Consider the following 23,455-nt stretch of genomic DNA (forward strand, 5'->3'; position numbering starts at 1 on the left):
ACCACCCCAGCAGAAAACGTAGGATCATTCTGAAGATCCACATGACGGAAATTTCTCTGGAGTCAATAAAACACTGTTTAATTTTTTAACTTGGGTAGTTACTACCCGTAGCACTACTAAATAGCTGACAGAAATATCAAGGAGCCACTTCTGCTGAGTAGAAGGCTACATTTGGATTAGCTTGTATGACCCATGAAAATGTGGGGCCTCTTGTTTGAAAATAATTAGAAATTTTAAGACAGTAACAACAGAGCATTAAATGAAGTGCAGGTCCTGTTGAAGCATGGAGCCCTGTGCAGGTGGCCTGCCCATAGGACCAGCCCTATGGCTGAGGGAGACCAGAAGGCCTTATTAGAACATTTTCTCTCTATTGGATTTATTTCTTTGGGTAAGAGAGAAGGATGGGGGATAAGAGAGATTGAGAGGCCATTTCAAAGCATCAAAAATCCTTTTTTTTTTTTAGCTGAATTTTCAACATCCAGTATGTTGAAAAATAATATACAGTCATGCTGTATATTACATCTGCATAACTTATTAATAAATAGAAGTTTGTACATTTTGACCCCCTTCACTCATTTCTCCTCCCACAATCCCACCTCTGGCACCCATCAATCTATTCTCTATATCTATAAGCTTGGTTTGGGGACTAGTTTGGAGTGTTTTAGATTCCAGTGTAGAAATGATATCATATGGTATTTATCTTCTCTGACTCACTTAGCATAATGCCCTCAAGGTCAGTCTTATTTCTATTCTTCCAGTATTTACCTTTAATTTTTTTTTCAGCAGAAGCAGTTTTATTTCCAACAATGTGTGATTGTCAACTGATAATTACTTTATCTTGTCCTTTTTTTTGTTTCTGTTCATTTCAATTTTAACTAAGTTTAAGTTATACAGATATTTTCTCCTTGTGAAAAACTAACATTATAAGTTTGATCAAGTTCCTCTTTAACTACATCCCCAATCCTCTCTCAGAATGTAATGACCATATTTATTTTTGAAACATATTCCACCAAAAAAATAAAAATAAAAAAAGAAACATATTCTACCTACTTTTTGCATTACATGCATTACATTATACATATTTACATATATATTTACATATGTGTATATGTGTGTGTAACTGCAAAAAATATATATTTTCTGCTATTCTATTTATTGAAATTTATCATGAAAACACAGTTGATTAGCTAGGCAAAGATATATAGGAAAAAGTTTGCATAACCATATTGGAAATACTTATTTTATTGAAAACATCCTAAATATCCATCAACAGGGGAGGGGATTGGTTAACTAGACTGTGGTACATTCATACATTATAGCAAAAATGATGTAATATATTCTTAAATCCATTGACATAAAAAGATAACTAGAATATATTCTAAAATGAAATAAATCTGCTTACAAACACACACACAATTAAGAGGGTATTCATCAAAACAATATGATGATTGTATCTGATGGCTACTATTTCTTCAGATAATCTTACTTTCTTATTTAATATTTTATATTGATTGAATTTTCCTACAATCAGCATATACAGATGCTATACTTTTGAAAATTTATTCCCCCAAAATAAATTTTAACATAGATGCTCTGAGAATATTCACTATGTTTATCCAAAGGCTTCTCTTCCCCCCTAGCAGGTGACCTTGGACACTTGGAAAAGCCTATGCCCCAGTTATAGAAGCAGACTCTAGAAACTTGGGGAAGAGGAAAAGAGGACTAGCTGCATGTGCTACACATACTAAAAAATTTAAGCTGTAAATATTTAAGTGTCATTTTGCATGTTATTTATATATTTGCTCAGCTGTCTGTACTTATGTTTTCTGTACCCTAAATGTGCTTTTCTATGTTTTGCCTTAAATAATGTTCTCCTGGGAGAGCTGTAAAGTCCTTCATGTAGAATGCCAAGAGAGCATTTCAAGCAATTGGACATCTGACCAATTATTTTGACACTGTTAATAAAGATCAATAATTATTTCAAGCACTAATTAGTGCAACTAATGTTCTTGATGTCATTAGAAGTATACCTCACAATAGTTTAAAAACTCCTACATCTAGTATAACATCTTTCTCATGGGAATTATACCTGAAATGGTACAGTTTGATTCCACAATCATTTCTTTTCCACCTCCTATTAAACACCAGATATCATTCCAGAAAGGAGTAGGCAAAGTCATCAAGTTCATAATCAAATGCAGGCTGAATTCAAGCTAATTGAAACTGATCAGTATTTTTTTTAATTTTTTTTTTAAATTTATTTATTCATAGAGACACAGAGAGAGAGAGAGAGAGAGAGAGTCAGAGACACAGGCAGAGGGAGAAGCAGGCACCATGCAGAGAGCCTGACGTGGGATCCGATCCCGGGTCTCCAGGATCATACCCTAGGCTGCAGGCAGAGCCAAACCACTGCGCCACCGGGGCTGCCCAAAACTGATCAATATTTAACATCTGATCATTTGCCAGTCCTTCTGGAAGAGGAAAGGTGCTGACCAGATGCAATGTAGCTGTATTTTTCACACAGATAATGAAACCAAGGCCAGTTTCCACTCTCTTAGAGGGTAGTAACACTCTTGGGAAGAGTTTCTACCATTTTAAAGATTAAAAGGGAAAACAGGCTGAGTCAGACACACTGTATGATGCGTATGCAGAGGAGCATGACTTATACCTGAGTTTTTCTACCTCCAGGAACATAGCTGTTTTTCTTGGGAATGGCTCGGGATCTGTACAAAGATTTTTTTCAGGGCCACAGCAGCATGGCACCTTCATCAAGCAGGAATGCCAGGGAGGCAGGAGGAGAGATCATGAAGGGCTCCTTCATTTCCTTGCAACCTTCCTAGGTAGTGACTGGAAATTGTTCTGAAAGACAGGCTTGTGCTCAGGGGATGGAGAAATTCAAGTTTTATGCTGCCTGTCCTGTGATGGTACAATCTGAATGCTAAGCTAAGCTAATGTGTCATACATCCTGAGGACACCAATAATATCAGGTCAGACTCTTCAGTGCAATGTGTGTGTGCTCATGTGTGAATGCATACATGTAACCATTCATACACAAACAAAGGTATTTTCTGTGACTCTATTTCTAGGAATAGCTACAGAAATTCAATTTCTAGGAATGGATATAGATGTGCCAGCATGCACATCCCACAGCTTCTATCCTGTAACTCCAAGCAATAGATACAGCCCATTTTAGAGCAAAGGGAGTCTAAGTGTTATTCATATGATGTTTACATCTCGTAGAGAGTTTCTAGAACCTCTCTACTCCAGTTTTCCATGTTGGGTCACTCCATCAGATATGACAGGCAAATGTGCCACAGTACAGACAGAGGCTGCTGGCTCCCAGCAGGTGCAGAGGACATGCTACAGACCTGGAGGAGGAGCACAGGTCTCCAAATTTGGTACTACTTCCTCCGTAGCTTCGTGTTTAGGATTACACAATCCCTCTCTTTTTTCCCCCAAAATAAGAGACTGTTCTCCCCTATTTTGCAGCTGCAAAAAATGAGGCCCAGACCTTGCAGCCATGCCTAAGCATTTGTGACTCAACCAGTGCTTGGAGCTCAGGGGAAACCACTCACTGGGAAAGACCATAACAAGAGCTGACTCCTGCATTCTCAGTTCAATCTCTGGGCAAAGAAATGATAACATTCTTCATGTGAACACAGAGCAACTGAACAGAAGCCTTCTGACTCATGTCCCATTCTCTTCACTCCTCATCTGACCTGTCACACCCCTTCTTCCCTCCTCACAGATTCTTCACCTGCTCTCTCAAGTGTGTTCTGTGAAATAAAATGGAACAGTAGGATCTTGTTAGTGGAGTGGTGGGAGGGGCAGGGTCTGTCCTTTGTCAAAGGTGAGGATAAAACAAAACAAAACCCACAAGTCCAGGAGTTCATATTATAGACCTGTGTGGTCTGGAGTGGTAGCCACCGGCCACATGCAACTATTCAGTACTAGGGATGTGCTATGTGCAGCAGAAGGACTATATTTTTTAATTTAAATGAATTTTAATATAAACTTAAATTTAAAAACTGACCATTTAATTTGGTTACTGGAAAGCATAAGTATGTATGAAGCTACTGAGATTTGTAACTACTTCTTCAACAATAAACATTATGAAATCTAAATACAGATCAAGTATTTCCTTTTTTTTTTTAGAGTTATTGCTTTTCGGAGTTCTTTTTTTAAGATTTTTTTAAAATGTATTTATTCATAGAGACACAGAGAGAGAGAGAGGCAGAGACACAGGCAGAGGGAGAAGCAGGCTCCATGCACCGGGAGCCCGACGTGGGATTTGATCCCGGGTCTCCAGGATCACACCCTGGGCTGCAGGCAGCACTAAACCACTGAGCCACCAGGGCTACCCCAGATCAAGTATTTCCAATGAAAATGTAGTATCTAGGGCAGCCCGGGTAGCTCAGCGGTTTAGCACCGCCTTCTGTCCAGGGCGTGATCCTTGAGACCTGGGATGGAGTCCCACATTGGGCTCGGTGCATGGAACCTGCTTCTCCCTCTGCCTGTGTCTCTCTCTCTCTCTGTGTCTCTCATGAGTAAATAAATAAAAAAATCTTTTAAAAAATAATAAAATATATTTTAAAAAAAGAAAATGTAGTATCTAAACTCAGATGTGCTCTGAGTATGAAATACACATCAGAGTTGGAAGACTTAGCAGGAAGGAAAAGTACAATATCTCATTAATAATTTTGATACGGGTGCATGTTGAAATGAACATACATACTTTAGATATACGGTGTGCAATAAAATTATATCATTAAAATTAATTTCACCTGATTCTTCTTTTTACATCTTTAAATGTGGCTACTGGGAAATTTTAAATGACATATCCTATTTCTATTGGTTCTCTGCTCTAGATGTTTAATGTTCCTGGGAACAGTGCTGGAGAGGGGATATCCTGCAGAGGCTCATTTATCATTTGCCCACTCATATTGCTACAAGGTCCCTCCAGAACACTTTCCAACTCCCTCTTTCTGAATTACTGGTTTAATGTTACTAACACCATGAACATGCACTTTCCCTCATCCTTACCCTACCGACAGCGTTCTCTCTCCTCAGGCCTGTTCCTCCTTTGCCCCTCTGCCCCGCTTTGGAAAAACCATTTCTACCATGAAGAACTCTCCTCTCCCTCTCCATTTCTGTCTTTTCCTCTAACACCATCTTCTCTGACTTTTCCTGATGACCTCCATCTCTTGAAACGACTCCATTAGAGTTCAAGGTCTTCACGAGAGGTCTATTTCATTAGAGTCTTGGAAGAAGGTCCAAGGGAGAGGCCATCATGATCTGTGCCAACTCAGGCCTCTCTCCTGCCACTTTGTTGTGTCTCCCTACTGCTGGGGCCAGATGTTCATGCCCTCTGTCTTCATCCTCTCCACTTCACTCTCCCTTTCTCACTGACCCCACATCTCAGGTTGGATTTCTGGAAAACGGACTCTCCATGGAGATGGAGATCTGCAGGTAGGAGGTCTGCTATAAGTAGTCTTAGGAACAATACCTGTAAGCAAGTGAGGAAGTGGGACTGGACAGAGAGTGAACTTGAACTGATGTGCAGTTTTCACGGAGGCCTCAGTTGATCCCTTGGGAAGCCCTGGAGCTGGGATAACCCTTCAGGGTCTCCTGGTCTGAAAGCAAGGGGATGTGCCTTTGTATTCCTGCATCAGTTAATTGGATGAGATGTCCCCAAGGAGGGGCAATGTGGCTTGTACTCCCCACTGTTGAAATAATTCTCACAGAATTCTCCCAAAGATCTCCTAATTTCCAAGTCTAATCCAGTTTTCTTGGGCACCCTCTTCTTGGGTGTCCCTGTAGCATGGGCTTCTCCTGGATTTGGGTGTCCTACACAGTGCTGACCCTCCTAGATGGTGTCAGTTTCTTTCACTGGCTCCTTTTCTTTCTTTTATTTTTCTTTCTTTCTTTTACTTATTTTTCTTGCTTTCTCTTAAAGATTTTATTTATTTATTTATTTAAGAAAGAGAGAAGTACTAGCAGGCAGAGGAGCAGAGGGAAAAGGAGAAGCAGGCTCCCTGCTGAGTAGGGAGCCTAATAATATGTGGCTTGATCTTGGGAATCTAGGACCATGGCCGCAGCCAATGGCAGATACCTAACTAACTAAGCCACCCAGGTGCCCCTCACTAGCTTGTTTTCAAGCTTGAATTTGTCCTTAGCCAGGCCCACTCTACGTTGTTCAAAGTCTCTCCTTCTTGTCTTCTTTCAGTTTCACATCACTCCAGGTCTTCCTCCAGACTTCCATACCCACAGCCAACGTAGTCCTTCTTCAGGTCCCCTGGCTACACTTCCATCCACAACACACAAGGCAGGCTCTGTGGAACCCGCGTCCACTGCATCCTTCACATTCACTCCCACTTCGGGTCTGCCCCTCACAGGGAGCGTTGCAATCACCCCCTGCAACCTCCACCTTGCCTGCTCTGCTGAATTTTTGCTCTGGTGCCATGCCTCTGTCAGCAATCCCTGTCTCCAATGGCTCCCCTGACCTAGCCTCCCTGGTAAATGGGTAACCTTGCTTGCTGCAGTCCAGTTTCAACAGAACAGTGGTTGGACAGGCACCGGCCTTTGTTGCTTTGAGAGATAATATGCTGCACAGTTAGAGCAGAGCCAGTCATAGGCAGCTTTGCACCTGTTCCCAGCCAGGGCACAGCCTGGGCTCTGTGTTTACTCTTCTGCTTTTCTCCAGTCTAGGAAGAGGTTTTGATGCTCCCTGGGCCCAGGAAACATAAAGCCGAGCCCATGGTCCACAGGGCGCTCCGGGACAGGGGAGTCTTCTTACGCACAGGGGTGGGCAGAGGGCGAGGGGCGGCTCATTGGGATCCGTCCGAGTGGCTTGTCCCTAGAGTCTCTGGAAGCCCCCACGGGCCATTTTCCCCGGACCTAAGCCACCGACCCACCCAGGGTCAAGCCAGACCTGACGGAGGCCCCGGGGGCGGGCAGGGCCGACCGGAGCTTTGCGAGCCGCCTCCCTGCGGGAGGGATCCGCGGGCAAGCACAGCGGCCCTCACCGCGACTTCCTTGGCTCTGGGAGCTCCGAGACGGAGGGAGGCCAGCTCCGAGCAAAGACGCGGCCCGGCTCCGGGCTTCCGGGCGCCGCCGCCGGCCGCGAGGCCCCGAGCCTGGGACTCGGAGGGGGCGCGCCGGGAGGGTGGGCTCGGGGCGCGGGGCGGGGCGGGGCGGGCCGGCAGGAAGTGCCCGGGGGGCTCCGGCAGCCCGACCTCCGGGGCTGCCACGGCCGGAGCGCGGCGGGGTGCCCAGCGAGCGCCCCGAGCCTCCCGAGCGCCCCGAGCCTCCGGCTCCCGTCGCTGCGTGCGGAGCCCGGTGAGTGCGCGGGGGGGGCGCGGGGCTCGCAGGGCCGGGCCGGGCCGGGCGGGGGAGGGGGGCGTAGGGGGAGGAGGGCCGGGACCGGGAGTGGGGGGTGGAGGAGGACCGGGGCCGGGCGGGGGCCGGGGGGAGCGGCGCGGGGCTCGGAGGGCGGGGGGGGGCGCAGGGGGAGGAGGGCCGGGGCCGGGGGGGGCGCAGGGGGAGGAGGGCCGGGGTGGGGCGCGGGGCTCGGAGGGCGGGGGCCGGGCGGGGGCCGGGGGCGGGGGGGAGGTGGGGAGGCGCCCAGCCCCCTCCGCGCGCGGCGTTGCGGGTTCAGAGCCGGTCAGCGGCGGGGCCTCGGGCTGCGGCGGGGGGCGGGCGGCCGGGTCCCGCAGGGCGGACGCGGCGTTGGTCTCCCGGCTTCTGCTCTCGGGTCCGCCCTTCTGCGCGCGGGGCCTTCGCTGGGAGAGAGCCCGGGGCCTCCGAGGGCCGCGCAGCCCAGCGCGCCCAGGGCCTGTCTCTTCAAAATGTCATTCTCTTTGTCCGCCTGAACTCTAGCAGCTGGCTGTTAGGCCCAAGGCCCGGTGGCCAGTCCAGAGTAATTCTAGCTAGAATTGTAATGGACTTTGGCTCAGCAGCGCCTGCCAAAGAGAGTTTGCTAAATGCTGGCGGCTGGTGTGGCTAATGCGCCCGCAGGTCTGCCTGCCCGGCAGGTCCCCTGAATCCCATGGGGGCACATCTGTGTATTGTGAGGACACGGCTGGGCAGGCCCTGTCACCTGTGTTTGCCTGTCCACTCCTGCAGGTGCAGTTGGCTGATTTGGTATGGGAAGAAGGAAGATGTGGATGGTTGTAGGGTGTATTGTCTTCCCAGTGGTATGTGCAGTGCTGACAAGCATGAACTGGCTGAAAAATATGAAAGGGAGGAGGGGTCAGTCGGGTTGGGCAGTAGAGCATCTCACCTTGGGTCTGAATTGCTACAGATCTCTCCAGGGTGTGGGCAAACGTTAGGAGTCAGGGGTGGCACAGAGAAGAGACAGCTTCTGGAAACACTGGTAAATACACTCCAAGGCATAAGATGTAGGTGGAAGGGTGGGATGAGAATGAGTGTGGTATTAGGCCACGGTGGATACTCTGTATTTAATTTGTGAGCAGCTGGATGATAGCTACCTTTGGAGTCTGGAGCCCTGAGTTTGAATCAGAATCAGTGGTTGTTACCTATATTACTAGTGATGTTCCCTGCAGAGGTTTCTCAGGGGCTCAGTTGCTTTGTGTGCAAAATGGGACTTACAGAACTGCTGTCCTGCCTCCCTCAGGAGGTACCTGGAGGCTCAAAATGACTAATGCCTGAGAAAGTGCTGGGACAGCCTTAGGCTCCAAGGGTGAAAGGCAAATGCTGGGCTCATGGGGCTGAGTCCAAGTCAGAGGCTTGGGGAACACTTTGAGGGCCTGGAACTCTTTGGTTGGGGGTTGCCGATACTCAGCATCACAGCGGCATGTGCCTAGAGCCCAGCTTTGGACTCCTGGTGTGTGAGATACTCCCAGACCTGTGTGGTGCAGGAGGTTTTGTGTGAAAGCCTTCTACAGCCCGGGAGGAAAACTGGCTTGACTGGCCTTTCTGTTGTGTAACCCTAGAGCAGCTTGACTTTTCAGAGAGCCTTCCTCTGGGTGAGCCACCATTTTGCTTTTATCTTCAAGCCACCAGCAGGAGCAGTAATGAGCACTCGCCACAGTTGGAAAGAAGCCAGGGAGATAGGGGAGGAGGAAGCTTCCCCAAGCATTGTCATGGGTGTGGGATGTCAACTGCAGGGTGCTGTCTTCTGGGGTACAGAGCCAGGCCCAAATCGGCTGAGGAGGGCTGAGAGGATGCCGAGAGTCATAACAGGCAGCCAAGCTATGGTTGGGGTGTGGTGGGCACTTGGATGTCCCTTGTTACAGTGCCTCATTTGCATTTGGTGGCTGTTTAATAAACACTGGGAAGGAAAAGCCTTTGGCCAGGGGGCCTGGAACCCAGAGTCAAGTCCTGACTCTGCTTCCAACTTGCTTGGTGTACCCGGGGAGAGTCACTTTACCTCTTTAGGTCTGCTTCCTCAGTGGTCAAAATCAAGGCATCTGTCCAGATTTTTGTTCTGTCCTCAGCTCCTGTTTCACTTCTCCAGAGAGGTCATTCCTCCATCCCCTGTTTGAAGGAGCTTCCTCCTGGGCCACAAGCTCATTGCCTTGATCTGATCTTTCATAGCACTTGCCATCATCTGAACTTAACTCTGCTATCTCCAGCCATAATGGAAGATTTGGAAAAGCAGGGCCCTCCCCTGGCCTTACCTGCTGGCTCACCCACACCCGGAACATAGTAGGTACTCAAAGAAGATTATGTCAGAGAGCAAGCAAGTAACTTAATAAGCAGGGAATGGCAGCGGCAAGCTTTTCAAACTGTGTTCCTAAGAGCTTTTGAGGGAGGAACAAACCTGTAAGGCAGGCCATGGGTCCCTCACTCCAGCAGCTGGGGTTAATCTGAGTTATGGGCTGGCTTCCAGGTAGGATTTCCTTTGAAGAAAAGGCCCTCCCACAAAGATAAAACTGGAAAAACCATTGTATCAGAAGATTCCTAGGGGCCTTTTCAACTCCAAGTTGAAATAATAGTACTGCATCTGGAAGTAATACGTGCTTGGCCCTCCAGGAGGACCAAAGATGGTGATTCAGACATTGAGATCCTGCAGATCATTTCTGCTTGGCCATGGAAGTTGTCATAGGTTTATGTTTTTTGTAACTGGTTTAATTTCCTGAATTTTTGGATAAGGTTAATATGAAAATTATTTTGCACACAGTACAGCAACAGGCGGTCCATGGGAACTCTGAACCATGTGAGCTGAGCAGGAGGGGATACTGAGTAACATCTGCAAAGTGGATAAGCCACACTCTGATACTTGAGAGCTGCCTGTTCAGGATGACTGTGTCTGTCATCATCCAGCCTGGAGTGTGTTCCCAGGTGGACCGCCCAGACATGTCTCCTGCCCTGTAGATGTCAACTCAGCATGCTTTTTCTTGAGTAGTTGGCGCAACATGATGGCGCACCCTGGCCCATATTTACAGCAGCCTTGTCAGGCCCGGGGTGGTCTCTTCCTGTAAATCCATCTGCAGGTGGTGTTATGGCTCTCGTAATCAGGCCTGTGCCCAGGTCTTTGGCACAGAATACATGTTGACCACCACCTTTGTTAAACCCCATAAGAGTTAGTATAGCACATGCCTACTATGATATAGTTATGTAACACATAATATTATATATATGTAATTATGTAGGTTGAATGAATGTATAGTATATAATATGTAGCATAATAACATATACTAAGTACATGCTATTAGTATATATTATACATATTATATAATTACATATTATAGTATGTACTGTTAGCATTATATACTATATATTACTATTATATACTATATAGTAATAGAAATAACATAAAATAGCAATAATATATAATATATAATAGTATAGGTAGTATATAATAATGTATATATAGTATACATATAATATATAATATATAAGTATGTACTAATAGTACGTAACATGTAATGGGAATATTATATATTAATAGCACAACCTTAAGGAGAAGGACATTCAGTTGTTTAGTTGGGCTGTTTTGGGTTCGTGACTGAGAGGGAGGCTATGGAGAAAAGTAAAAAGGAGACAGGGAACACAGAACCCCTGTTAATTCCTTCTGACCCTTGACCTCACTTCTTGTAGCCGGCCCAGCTCTGGCTGACTTCCGTGGGCTCCTGGGTTCATGACGTCTGTCTTTACAAGGGGTTACCCTGCAGAGTTGAAGGAGGGGCCAATCAATAGCACATACTCACATAGTGCCTCCTATGAGCCTTCAGGCCTGAGAATACCTAAAGACCTGGCCCAGACCTCCAAGCATCTAGTTGTTAGGAGATTGGAATCACTCCCAGGAAGAGAGGAGAAAACAGCTGAGTGCATGCTCCATGGTGTAGTGCTCATCCAAGCCATAGCTGGAGCTCAGGGAATGAAAGGAAAACCGGTGTGGATGGCAGGGTGGAGAGCCCAGCTCGGGGTCAGGCGCTCCAGCCTGGAATCCCTTCCTTGTGGGTGGCTGTCCGTGTGTTTCGTGATCTCACTGAGCTTTGGTTCCTCCTCTGCCACCAAAGAAAGGATCTCTAACTCCCGGCTGGCCTGGGTACAAATGGCTGAGTTAAATGTGGAGAACCCCAAATTCAAAGAGGGGCACAGAGCACCCAGATGTGGGCTGACCAAGATGAACACTCTGGACAAGGCTTCTCAATGACAAGGGGGCCCGCCAGGTGGTGACTGCTGCACCATGAGTCCCAACCCTGATCTTGTTTGCCAGTCATTGGGGGGTACACCCTGTCCAGCCAACCACCCTTTTTCTCCTCTGGGTGCCCCCCCAGGCCATTCCGCTCCCCACACAGGACTCTGGGGATGCAGCAGGTGAGCAGGATGCAGCTAGATTTAAGCAGCTCCCTCCTGCCTTAGTGCCCTGTGTACAAATTGACCCTTCTTAAAGACTTAAGGGGTTTTACTGCAAAATGCCAAGAATTCAAGAATTGAGGCTGTTACATGGGTTCAGGAAATGTTAAAGGAAATTGCTCTGATGTTCCCTGATCTCTTTTGAAGTAGTAAGTTTTGAAATAAAGTAGAGTTCCCTGACCCTCTTTGACGGCAGGCAGCGGCAGAGAATCCTGCAGCGGCTCTCACCTGTGTCCTGACTTCCAGATTCTTCTTCTTTTTTGAACCAATGTTTGGTAAGATTTTTGTCAGCCACGCTTTGGTACAAATGAAAATTTGTTTCTCCATCAAAAACAATTAATCAAAGACCATAAAAGTGAATAGTGCTTTCATTACCTAGTGTCTACTTTTCTACTTTCTATCCTTTACATTTTAAAAAGATCAGTGTAGACCATTTAACCAGTAGATTCTAGGGTGCCTAAGAGAAGAGAACAAAGAACAGGACTGGGCTGGTGTTGTCCAGCTAATCTGAGGTTTGGAACAGATTGCAAAATTATAAAAAATTTTCCACTATCCTGTTTGATTGTGGAGGTGTGGTAGCTAGCCTCTGAAGCTTTTTTGACAGGTAAGTGCTCGTCTTTCCATAGGTGCTCTTGAAGTATTGTAAACACATTTCTCTCTTAGACCCTCTTCCACAAACAAGTACTAGGATTCTGATCCTTGGGAAGCCGTGTCCAATACTCTGGTTCCAGAATTATATTCTTCACCACAGCTTGGGGGTAGAAATGATGTTTTTGACTTTTTATCCTTGACAACTAGCACCCAGCTGGGCAAATAGTAGGAGTTCAATGAGTGTTCATAGCGTAGGTATTTCAGGAGGGAGCTTCTCAGTCATCACTAAGGCTGTGCCTCTGGGAGAAGCACTTCAACCAGGGCTGGCCGTTAGTTTGTCAGACCCAGTGCAAAATGAACCTGTGGACCTGTGGTTCAAAAAGCAGGAAAAAGTGCCATGAAAAGTACTAACATGTAAATCTTTTTCCAGTCTTCTGCAGTCTCTTTCTTGACCTGTCACGGTAGATTTTATTGGCCACTCAGTGGCATTCTAAGTAAAGAAAAATTAAAACTTTAAAGCATTAGCATGCATTTTACTCATTCATCTTGATATTGTGCAATGTCAGTTTTAAATGCAAGTAGGGGCACCTGGCTGGCTCCTGCGGAAGAGCGTGTGACTCTTGATCTTGGGGTGGTAAGTTCGAGCCCCACGTAGAGGGTAGGGATTACTTAAGTAAGTAAAACAAAAAAATGAAGTAAGCTAAATGCCAACATATGAGCGGTTAACTCATATGTAGAATCACCAAAATCACACAATTCATACATCCTAGCTCATATTCTATTCTTCTCAGAGCACTGGAAATAATGCACAAAACCTTGATGTTTTTGTTTACCTTCTTGATACATGCACCTTCTGTCAAACACTGTTACACTCCACTTTCAGCCCTTTGGCTCATCATTTTGAGCACAAGTAGATGACTAATGCAGGAAGTGCCACATACAGAAAAGGACAGGGTATCACAGGGGTCCGTGGCTGCTATGTGTTTCTTACAATGCATAGTTTGCTTTCTGCAAAGCTCTGGTTCCAGCAGAAAGACTGACCTCCTTGGGCCATTAGCACCCACTTGCCTGGTTATAAACAGAATACCTTGCCTTGTACTCACTCTGAGGTTCCCAGAGGACCTCGCCTGGAGGATCCCCAGGGAATTCTGAGCTCATGGGGCATCGCAGATCAGATGAGATCAGCAAGGAACAGTGGACACACACACTGCGCCTCTCTCCTCACATTCATGCCCACCATCACATGGGGCTTCACATACAAACCATGAGCTGAAAGATAAAATTATTAAAAATTGCAGGATGCCAATAGCAGAGCATTAAACCAAGTGCCAGACCCTCCTCAGCTTAAGATACTGGGAGTCTGCAGTTTGCCTGCTCCCAATGCCAGCTGGGCTTCAATCCTTGACCTTTCATTTTGGTCACATTTTTAGATGGTGGCCCACTTGGGCAGAACACATCCTTTAAATGATTGGGCCATTCGAGTGCCCTCAGATTCCAGTGAGGATTTTATATCTTTAGAAAATAGCAAAGACTTCCATTTCGTTATCCAGGTCTCCATCCTTCTCCTTGAAATCATTTACATTTTTAAACAGCTTGGATCATTTACTCACAGGCCTAGCATGTTTAAGGAGCTCAAAAGGAAGGAACAAAGAACAGGAGTAAAGGTGGATATGGCCCGTTTTTGTCTGAGGTTCAAAGATACCAGCTAGCTGTTCTAGGCATGACCATTTTTATACCCAAACCAAACAGATTGTTTGGGTTGAGGAAGGGTGTGGCTTAGTTACCAATCAAGGTGGTACTTTTTGGATGACTCCACATTTTGGGGGTGCTTTTTGCCCACAGAGAGGCTTAAGGAAGCCAGACCTTCCAGAAGAAATGAATCCCTCCCTCTGTGGTGAGACAAGTGAGGCAAGGAGACAGGAAGTTAGGACTGGAAGTGCCTGGCCAGAATAAAATACTCAGAAAGCAAGTGTTGCGGAGCATTTTCTCATGTGCCTGTTGGCCACGTCTGTGTCTTCCTCTGTGAGATTTCTGTTCATGTCTTTTGCCCATTTCATGATTGGATTGTTTCTTTGCTGTTGAGTTTAATAAGTTCTTTATATATCTTGGATAGTAGCCCTTTATCTGATACGTCATTTGCAAATATCTTCTCCCATTCTGTAGGTTGTCTTTTAGTTTTGTGACTGTTTCTTTTCCTGTGCTGAAGCTTTTTATCTTAAGTACCAACAGTTCATTTTTGCTTTTGTTTCCCTTGCCTTCATAGATGTATCTTGCAAGAAGTTGCTGTGGCCAAATTCAAAAAGGGTGTTGCCTGTGTTCTCCTATTGGATTTTGATGGATTCTTGTCTCACACTTAGATCTTTCATCCATTTTGAATTTATCTTTGTGTCTGGTGTAAGAGAATGGTCTAGTTTCGTTCTTCTGCACGTGGCTGTCCAATTTTCCCAGCATCATTTATTGAAGAGACTGTCCTCTTTCCAGTGGATAGTCTTTCCTGCTTTGTCGAATATTAGTTGACCATAGAGTTGAGGGCCCATTTCTGGATTCTCTATTCTGTTCCATTGATCTATGTGTCTGTTTTTGTGCCAGTACCACATTGTCTTGATGACCACAGCTTTGTAGTACAACCTGAAATCTGGCATTGTGATGCCCCCGGCTCTGGTTTTCTTTTTTAATATTCCCCTGGCTATTCGGAGTCTTTTCTGATTCCACACAAATCTTAAGATGATTTGTTCTAACTCTCTGAAGAAAGTCCATGGTATTTTGATAGGGATTGCATTGAATGTGTAAATTGCCCTGGGTAGCATTGACATTTTCACAATATCAATTCTTCCAATCCATGAGCATGGAATATTTTTCCATCTCTTTGTGTCTTCCTCAATTTCTTTCAGAAGTGTTCCGTAGTTTTTAGGGTATAGATCTTTTACCTCTTTGGTTAGGTTTATTCCTAGGCTTCTTATGCTTTTGGGTGCAATTGTAAATGGGATTGACTATTTCTCTTTCTTCAGTCTCATTGTTAGTGTAGAGAAATGCCACTGACTTCTGGGCATTGATTTTATATCCTGCCACACTGCCAATTTGCTGTATGAGTTCTAGCAATCTTGGGGTAGAGTCTTCTGGGTTTTCTATGAACAGTATCATGTCATCTGCAAAGACGGAGAGTTTGACTTCTCCTTTGCCAATTTGAATGCCTTTTATTTCTTTTTGTTGTCTGATTGCTGAGGCTGGGACTTCTAGTACTATGTTAAATAGCAGTGGCGAGAGTGGACATCCCTCTCGTGTTCCTGATCTTAGGGTAAAGGCTCCCAGTGTTTCCCCATTGAGAATGATAATTGCTGTGGGCTTTTCGTAGATGGCTTTTAAGATGCTGAGGAATGTTCCCTCTGTCCCTACACTCTGTAGAGTTTTGATCAGGAATGGATGCTGTATTTTGTCAAATGTTTTCTCTGCATCTATTGAGAGGATCATATGGTTCTTGTTTTTTCTCTTGTTGATATGATCTATCACATTGATTGCTTTACAAGTGTTGAACCACTTGCATCAGGGAAATACAAATCAAAACCACAATGAAATACCACCTCACACCAGTGAGAATGGGGAAAATTAACAAGACAGGAAACAACAGATGTTGGAGAGGATGTGGAGAAAGGGGAACCCTCTTACACTATTGGTGGGAATGTGAACTGGTACAGACACTCTGAAAAACTGTGGAGGTTCCTCAAAGAGTTAAAAATAGAACTGCCCTATGACCCAGCAATTGCACTGCTGGGGATTTGCCCCAAAGTTACAGATGCAGTGAAACGCCGGGACACCTGCACCCCGATGTTCATAGTAGCAATGTCCACAATAACCAAACTGTGGAAGGAGCCTCGGGGTCCATCGAAAGATGAATGGCTAAAGAAGATGTAGTATATATATACAATGGCATATTACTTAGCCATCAGAAAGAACAAATACCCACCATTTGCTTCGACGTGGATGAAACTGGAGGGTATTATGCTGAGTGAAGTAAGTCGGAGAAAGACAAACATTATATGGTTTCATTCATTCGGGGAATATAAAAAATAGTGAAAGGGATTATAGGGGAAAAGAGGGGAACTGAGTGAGAAATATCAGTGTGGGAGACAGAACATGAGAGACTCCTAACTCTAGGAAAGGAACAAGGGGTAGTGGAAGGGGAGGTGGGCGGGGGGGACGGGGTGACTAGGTGATGGCCACTGAGGGGGGGCACTTGACGGGATGAGCACTGGGTATTATACTATATGTTGGCAAATTGAACTCCGATAAAAATAAATAAATAAACAAACAAACAAACACTCAGCAATTAACACTTTCTGATAGCATGGCCACTGGCTAAGAGCTTTTCACAGGGGGTGAAAACCTCAAGTTCCCAGTGAATACTAGGAAGCAAGGACTAATACCATGAACTGAAAAAGTTCTTTCCACCTCTTTTTTTTTTTTTTAACATGAACCTGTTAGAAGTAGTTACAGATAGCAGAGAGACCACATTTACTTTGTTCCTTTATTCCTTTTAAGTTGGTCTACCTTCTACGTGGGTTTTAATTCATTGTCTGAGTAATGCTAATTGTAAATAGATATTTTCATGATTAAGTCTGAAAGTCAGGGGGCGCCTCGCGCCTCAACAGTTGAGCATCTGCCTTTGACTCAGGTCATGATCCAGGGTCCTGGGATCGAGTCCCGCATCGGGCTCCCTGCATGGAGCCTGCTTCTCCCTCTACCTGTGTGTGTGTGTGTGTGTGTGTGTGTGTGTGTGTGTGTATCTGTGTATCTGTGTCTCTCATGAATAAATAAAATCTTTTTAAAAATTTAAAAAATAAATATGACAGTCGCATGACATGCTGTTCTTCAGGGGTCTGCAAACTGTTTCGCATGACCCGCAAGCTAAGCTTAGTTAAAAGGTTGAAACAACAGAAGGACAAAGAGGACCATGCTGCTTAGACCACGTGGCCTTCAGAGCCTGGGAGAGTTGTTAGCTGGTCTTCTACCAGAAGCAGTTTCCAGAGCTCCAGTCAACCCACCTGTGGTTACGGACAGCTCAAGGACCCCAGAGCACTGAAGGCGGGCACAGGGGCTAGCTTGTGCTAGAGGAAGGCCTAGCCTCCGAACCACAGTCTCTCAGGAGCCAAGCTCTGAGACCCCACTTTCATTCACCGGCCTGCAGCCTTGGAATCGAGATTTTCACAAATTCCTCCAGTGGGTCTAGTGTAGCTAAAGTTAACAAGCACTGCTCTGAGGCCATTGTTCTCAAAGTAGAGTACCGCAGAATCAACATCTCTCAAAATCCAGGGCCCTTCATCCATTTTGAGTTTATCTTTGTGCATGGTGTAAGAGAATGGTCCAGTTTCATTCTTCTGCATGTGGCTGTCCTATTTTCCCAACACCATTTATGATGTGGATGGAACTGGAGGGTATCATGCTGCATGAAATAAGTCAGTTGGAGAAAGACAATTATCATATGATTTCAGTCATATGTGGAATATAAGAAATACTGAAAGGGACCATAAAGGAAGAGGGGAAACTGAGTCAGTGGCAAAAATTAGAGAAAAGAGAAACCATGAGAGACTCCTAACTCTGGGAAACAAGAAAAGGGTTGCAGAAGGGGACATGGAGGGGGGATGGGGTGACTGGGTGAAGGGCACTAAGGAGGGCACTTGATGGGATGAGCATTGGGTATTATACTATATGTGGGCAATTGGATTTAAGTAAAATAAATTAAAAATCCTGGGCCCCACTCTGACCTGCTAACTCAGAAACTCTCTGGGGATGGGTCCAGAGATCTGTTTTAACAAGGCTTCCAACTCATTCTGCACCACCTCAAGCTTGAGAACTCTACTCTGAGGCGTGTGGCCTCTCAAACCTGAGCCTGCCCAACCAGGCCAACATCATGTCCCAAGTGTGTTGAGTGCACAGGAGGGAAGGAGGAGGCAGGCAGGTGGCACAGCAGGGCCTCAAGGTCTTGCTTTGCAATCTAAGGCTGGAAATAACTGGAATTGTTCTTTTGCTCACAGCTGAGGCCCAGAAGGTGAAGTGAGCTTGGGGTAAGAATAATGCCACCAACAGCAATAACGAATTCCTCCCTTATGAAAATTGTCCTTGACAAAAATTTTAGCTTTGGGCTCTGTTTTTCATTACTATATATGTTTGTCTTTTAAGTTACAGAAGGCACCCATTTGGTAAATTTGGGGGTTTAAGCCCACTTCTGAACTATCTTAGAGATAATGGAAATAAACATGTATGTGCCTAGGAAGTAGGAAAGCTGTGTTGCTGATCAGTACCCCACTGATGCTGGGTGCCTTGTCTTATCCCAACTGCCTCCTCTAAGGATTACCCCAGGAAACTTAGCCCACTTGCCTGCCCTCCAACAATGTAGCCTGTGAGGCAATGAGGAGTGTAATAGGACTTATGTTCTAGGTGTTGTGTGCAGTTGTTGTTCTAGGTGTTGTGTGCATATATGATATCTCATATGATCATCACAGACTTACAAAATCAGTGCTATTCCCCCCATTTTATAGTCATGAATGTTGAGGCACATGTAAGTTAAAGACCTTCCCCAAATCTCACAGCTGACAAATGGCAGAGCTGTGGGGCACCTGGGTGGTCAGTGATTGAGCATCTACCTTTGGCTCAGGTCATGATCCCAGGGTCTTGGGATCGAGTCCCACATCGGGCTTCCCACAGGGAGCCTGCTTCTCCCTCTGCCTATGTCTCTGCCTCTCTCTGTGTGTCTCTCATGAATTAAAAAAAAATGGCAGAGCTGAGATTCAAATCCAGGGAGGTCTGGCCTCAAAGTTGGTGAGGGTGGGGTGGTGGGGAAGCTTGCCCATGATCAAGCATGATGTGGCATTTCAACACATCTAAATTGGGTGAGCTCATAGACCTAGAAAGCAGTTATTTCCCACTCTCCTAATTCTTGCCCAGTGTCTTGTGCACCCTTGGCAGGAGGTGAGCCCACACTACCCAACAGTTGGATTGCTGATGTGCCATCTTAGAAAGAATTCAAAGACCAGAAGCACATGGGTAACCAGAGGTAAAGATTCTACTGAATTGTCAAGAATGCAGTTGTGACCCATGGAACTGGCTGGGTCTTTAAATTCTTCCCTCCTCATTTTGGAAATTAGCAGCCAAAGTGGTACATAAATACTACATGCCACATATTATCATCACCATCAATAATAATGAGCCATCCTTTTAGAGTTCTTCACACTTCCCAAGCACTGTAGACTTGTTATTTCCTGATGTCCTAGTATTAAAAGGCTCAGTAACAACCAGAGGCAGTGGGAGCTCAGAGATCATGGCTGTTGGCAGTGTCAGGAGCCTGCAGTCCTCCTAAAGCCCAAGCACTGGGCTGAGAATCAGAGATATGCACTTGAGGGCAGCCCTTCTCAGACCTACTCAGGCAGAAACGAGAAATGACATCTACCCTCTGAGTCTGGCCAACATATGGGAGCGGACAGGCTCCTTCTCCATATTCTAGTCCTGGGACATGCAGCAGCTCTCTAAACTTTAGAAACAATAAGTAGTGATGCTAATGGTGATGTAATCAGTACATTTAATTGTTCAGGAGCCGATGTGGGCAATATCTAGAGTGTTCTGATGCCAAGTCTGTTTCTATAACATCCTCCCTCTATAACTCATGGAACTAAGTTCTTCCTTCTTTTTGTAAAGAATTAGGGTAACAGTGCGGGGGTTGTTGGTTAGTTGCCACGAGAGTGCATTATTTCCTTGCTCAGAAGGGTCAAATATCTTTAAAAGACAAGAATCTATGTGTTTGGCTCTCCTGCAGGGAGAGGATTCTAGCACTTTCCAAGGGGGTTTCTATGTCCCTAGGAAATATATTTTCACAGAACTGAGATGAAGAAACATGGTTTATTTATCAGGGATCTTAGCAGCTTCCACACTCTCTCCAATAAATTACATCACTTTCTGGACTTAAGACCTAACAGATTTACATCCAAGCCCTGAAGTGAAAATTGGAATTTAAATTTGGATGCATACATGCTCTCTTCCTCACCCTCGTATATATGAGAACATGGTTCTGTCGGTCCATGTGATACATAGGAATCAAGCTCAACCAGGGTCTGGATACCTGGGATACTGGTTTCTAGCCCCAGCTCAGCCTCTTATGGCATCCCTGGGGCCCACAGGGGCCCTGATCCTGTGCCTAACACAAGGCCTTTCTCCTGGGAGTTGATAATTAAGGCCTTGTCTACAACTCCCCAAAATAGGAATCTTAATCTTTTTGTTGGGTGTGGTCATGAACCTCTTTGGGAAACCTTCTAAAACCTATGGAACCCCAGCACATATAACATTTTCATTCTTATAATTTCAAGGACCTCCAACTTAGAACCCCTTGGAAGAAATGGTCTTTTAAGCTTACTGCTAAGCCATGGTATCCTGCTCTAGAGGACAGAACTATTTTGAAAACAAATGAGAAATTGTACAAATCCTACTCTCTGGGAAAGGAGACAAGTTTTTATGTCATTCAGGCTTTTTTGTTTGTTTGTTTAATTTCTTGCTGCCGGGAAGGAAGTGTCTATGCCTTTCTGATTCCCAGCAAGTAGGTTGTGAATGTACTTAAGAGCCAATTGGTGTGCCCCATAATGAAGGCCTCTCCAGAGGCACCCCTCCTTCCACCCCAGAGCATCTCTCCTCCAGCCTGGCTGATCCCTGCCAGAGTGCAGAGCCTCCTGACTACCCTCTTCTCCGTAAAGGAGGCTGCTATTGCTGGCGGGGTCAGGAGGGAGCAGGTGGCAGTCAACCAGTGCTGACTGGTCCTCAAGGTTACTCTTTCTGAGGTCCTTAAGCGCCTTCTTATCCCCATAGGACAGAGGAGGAAACTGGCTCTTGTACTTAGGACAACCTGCCCAAGTTTACACAGCTGGTAAAAATGACAGCAGTTTTCCTTCCACATATATTACAACCCAAAGCATAGGGAACCAGGCTCACGTTCACATTCAATCCCCAGCACCCTTCTAGCACCAGGAATGGTGGAGGGAAGAAAAGCCCCCCTCCCACCTGCACTCAGGATCATGCATAAACTGCCCTGCAAGGACCAACTCCCTGAAGCTCACAGGTGTCCTCTGTGGGCTCCACCCAGTGTCATTTCCCAACCAGCTCTCCAGAGACTACCAGGTCAAGCAAATAGTGGCTGCAGCTGGGGGCTTGGGGAGGCCACTGCGCGGAGTACTTTGCCCTCAGCTAGGGAATCCCATCCTGGAGGAGAGGACAACAGAGAGGGCCTGTACATCTGAGGACCTGGGTCCCTGAGTCAAACCTGGTAGGAGTCCTTGCTGAGCTGGGGTCATCGTTGACTTGGGGCCCAGAGTTCCTTTCACATCCTCTAGACTACTTCAAGGAGCTATGTCTTACACCCCATCCGCCCTCACACACACACAACAGTGAAATCATACTCTGGTCCCTAAGAACAGATGTCCCATGAGTCTCCAGCTCCAGTCTGAGCCCTAATTCCAACCTTGGGAGGCCCATGGGGCCCAGAGCATCTCCCACGTCCACCTGGCTCACTGTGGATGTTTGGGAGTTTGTCCCTCTGCTCTCAGAGTCATGGCCACCCAGCCCTCTGGCCTTCTTGAATTTCTGGCAGGGACCTGCAGCTGGCTGTTGACTGAATCACCTGTGGGTAGACGGTGGGTGACAGGGAAGACCTGTCGATTCCACCCCAACTCTGCGCCTTAGCTGGCAGAGCAGAACCTACCAGAGAGGGCAGCGCTGGCTGGCCTCCTGCCCCACCTTGTCTGTAGCTGACAGCCTTTTTGCCTTGCCAGAATCACATGGCCTCAGGTGCTGCCAAAGACCAGTCCAGGCTCAGGTTCCCTGGCTGTGTACAGGGTCTGGAAAACTGTGATGGGCAGCGTGAGCCCATATATGCCAGCAGCTGCCTTGAGGAGGAGGGGGAGCGAGCTCTCTCAATCCTCATGCCCCAGTGTCCCTGGGGCCCTAGCTGAGGGCAGAGAGTGGGGCCCAGCTATGCCAGAAGTCTACTGGGCAGAGGTGGTCTCATCATCAGCTAGGAACTGGGCGCTAATCAGAGAAGCCTGATGTAGTGGCAGAACCTGGAAGGCAGCCCAGCTCATGAAGCGGCCTGGCAGGAGCCAGACCAGGGCATGCTCCTGGGAAACAGACACCAAGAGCCTGGGCAGGAGGATCTCCAGACTGGAGGCTGGGTGTGGGGGAGGGGAGAGAGGGTAGGAAGCCTCCTCTAGAGCCCACAGGCTGTGGATGCAAGGGTGGACCTGTATTTCAGACAAGGATGTGTGTTTTTGAGTAAGTTTTTCCATATGTAAAATGGGGGTCCTTAAGGATCTTTAGTTGCTGTGAGAAGTACTGTAATAATTATGTCATTATTATTATCGTTATTATTCCCATCCTCTGTGCAAGCCATCAGTGAGCTAAAGCCTGGAGAGGACAGAAGTAGCAAACCACATGCCAGCATGCAGGGCTGCAGCCATTGCCCAGTATGCTCGGGCCCACTTGCTTAGGTCAGACGCCATATTGAAAAAAATGAGGTGAGGCCTTGGAACACAATTTGGCAATTCCTCACGAAGTTAAACATGTGACCTGGCAATTCCACTCTTAGGCTTTACCCAGAGGAATTAAAAATAGGTGCCCAAACAAAAACGTGTACATGAATGTTCACAGCAGCTTTATTCACTATAGCCAAAAGCTGGGAACAACCCAAATGTCAACCAACAGATGACTGGATAAGCAAAAAGTGGTCTATACTTATAAATGAATATTATTCAGCTATAACAAAGAATAAAGTACTAATCCATGCTCGAGCATGGATGAACCTTGAAGATATTATGCTAAGCGAGAGAAGCCAGACACAGAAAATCACATGTTATATGATTCCATTGATATGAAGTATTCAGAGTAGGCAAATCCATAAGGAAGCTCAGTAGAGGTTTCCAGGAGCCTGGGGTAGGGGGAGTGAGGAGTGGTTGCTCAGTGGGTACAAGTTTATATTAAGTGTATTTTCCTTTAGTAAAAAACAAAAAAA

The 23,455-nt window shown here is 46.1% G+C and overlaps 1 protein-coding gene and 1 long non-coding RNA gene across 12 annotated transcripts in view; one reads left to right on the top strand and one right to left on the bottom strand.

Moving 5' to 3' along the window:
* Positions 1 to 2,234: 2,234 nt before the first annotated feature.
* Positions 2,235 to 7,165, bottom strand: LOC140617645 (uncharacterized). Its single transcript, XR_012017833.1, has 2 exons — positions 5,044 to 7,165; positions 2,235 to 3,776 (listed from the first exon to the last, which is right to left on the bottom strand). It is a non-coding gene; the product is annotated as an uncharacterized lncRNA (long non-coding RNA).
* An 18-nt stretch (positions 7,166 to 7,183) lies between these two features.
* Positions 7,184 to 23,455, top strand: part of TSPAN11 (tetraspanin 11) — a 74,835-nt gene continuing 58,563 nt past the window's right edge. For 10 of the 11 annotated variants that reach the window (XR_012017829.1, XR_012017832.1, XR_012017831.1 and 7 more), the window contains exon 1: positions 7,184 to 7,338. The gene's annotated coding sequence lies outside the window, so the exon portion shown is untranslated. The remainder of the gene's footprint in view (positions 7,339 to 23,455) is intronic. The other variant, XM_072799348.1, reaches the window with a different exon arrangement.

The sequence above is a fragment of the Canis lupus genome, chromosome 25 (assembly GCF_048164855.1).
Source record: "Canis lupus baileyi chromosome 25, mCanLup2.hap1, whole genome shotgun sequence".
In the NCBI taxonomy this organism is placed as follows: Eukaryota; Metazoa; Chordata; class Mammalia; order Carnivora; family Canidae; genus Canis; species Canis lupus.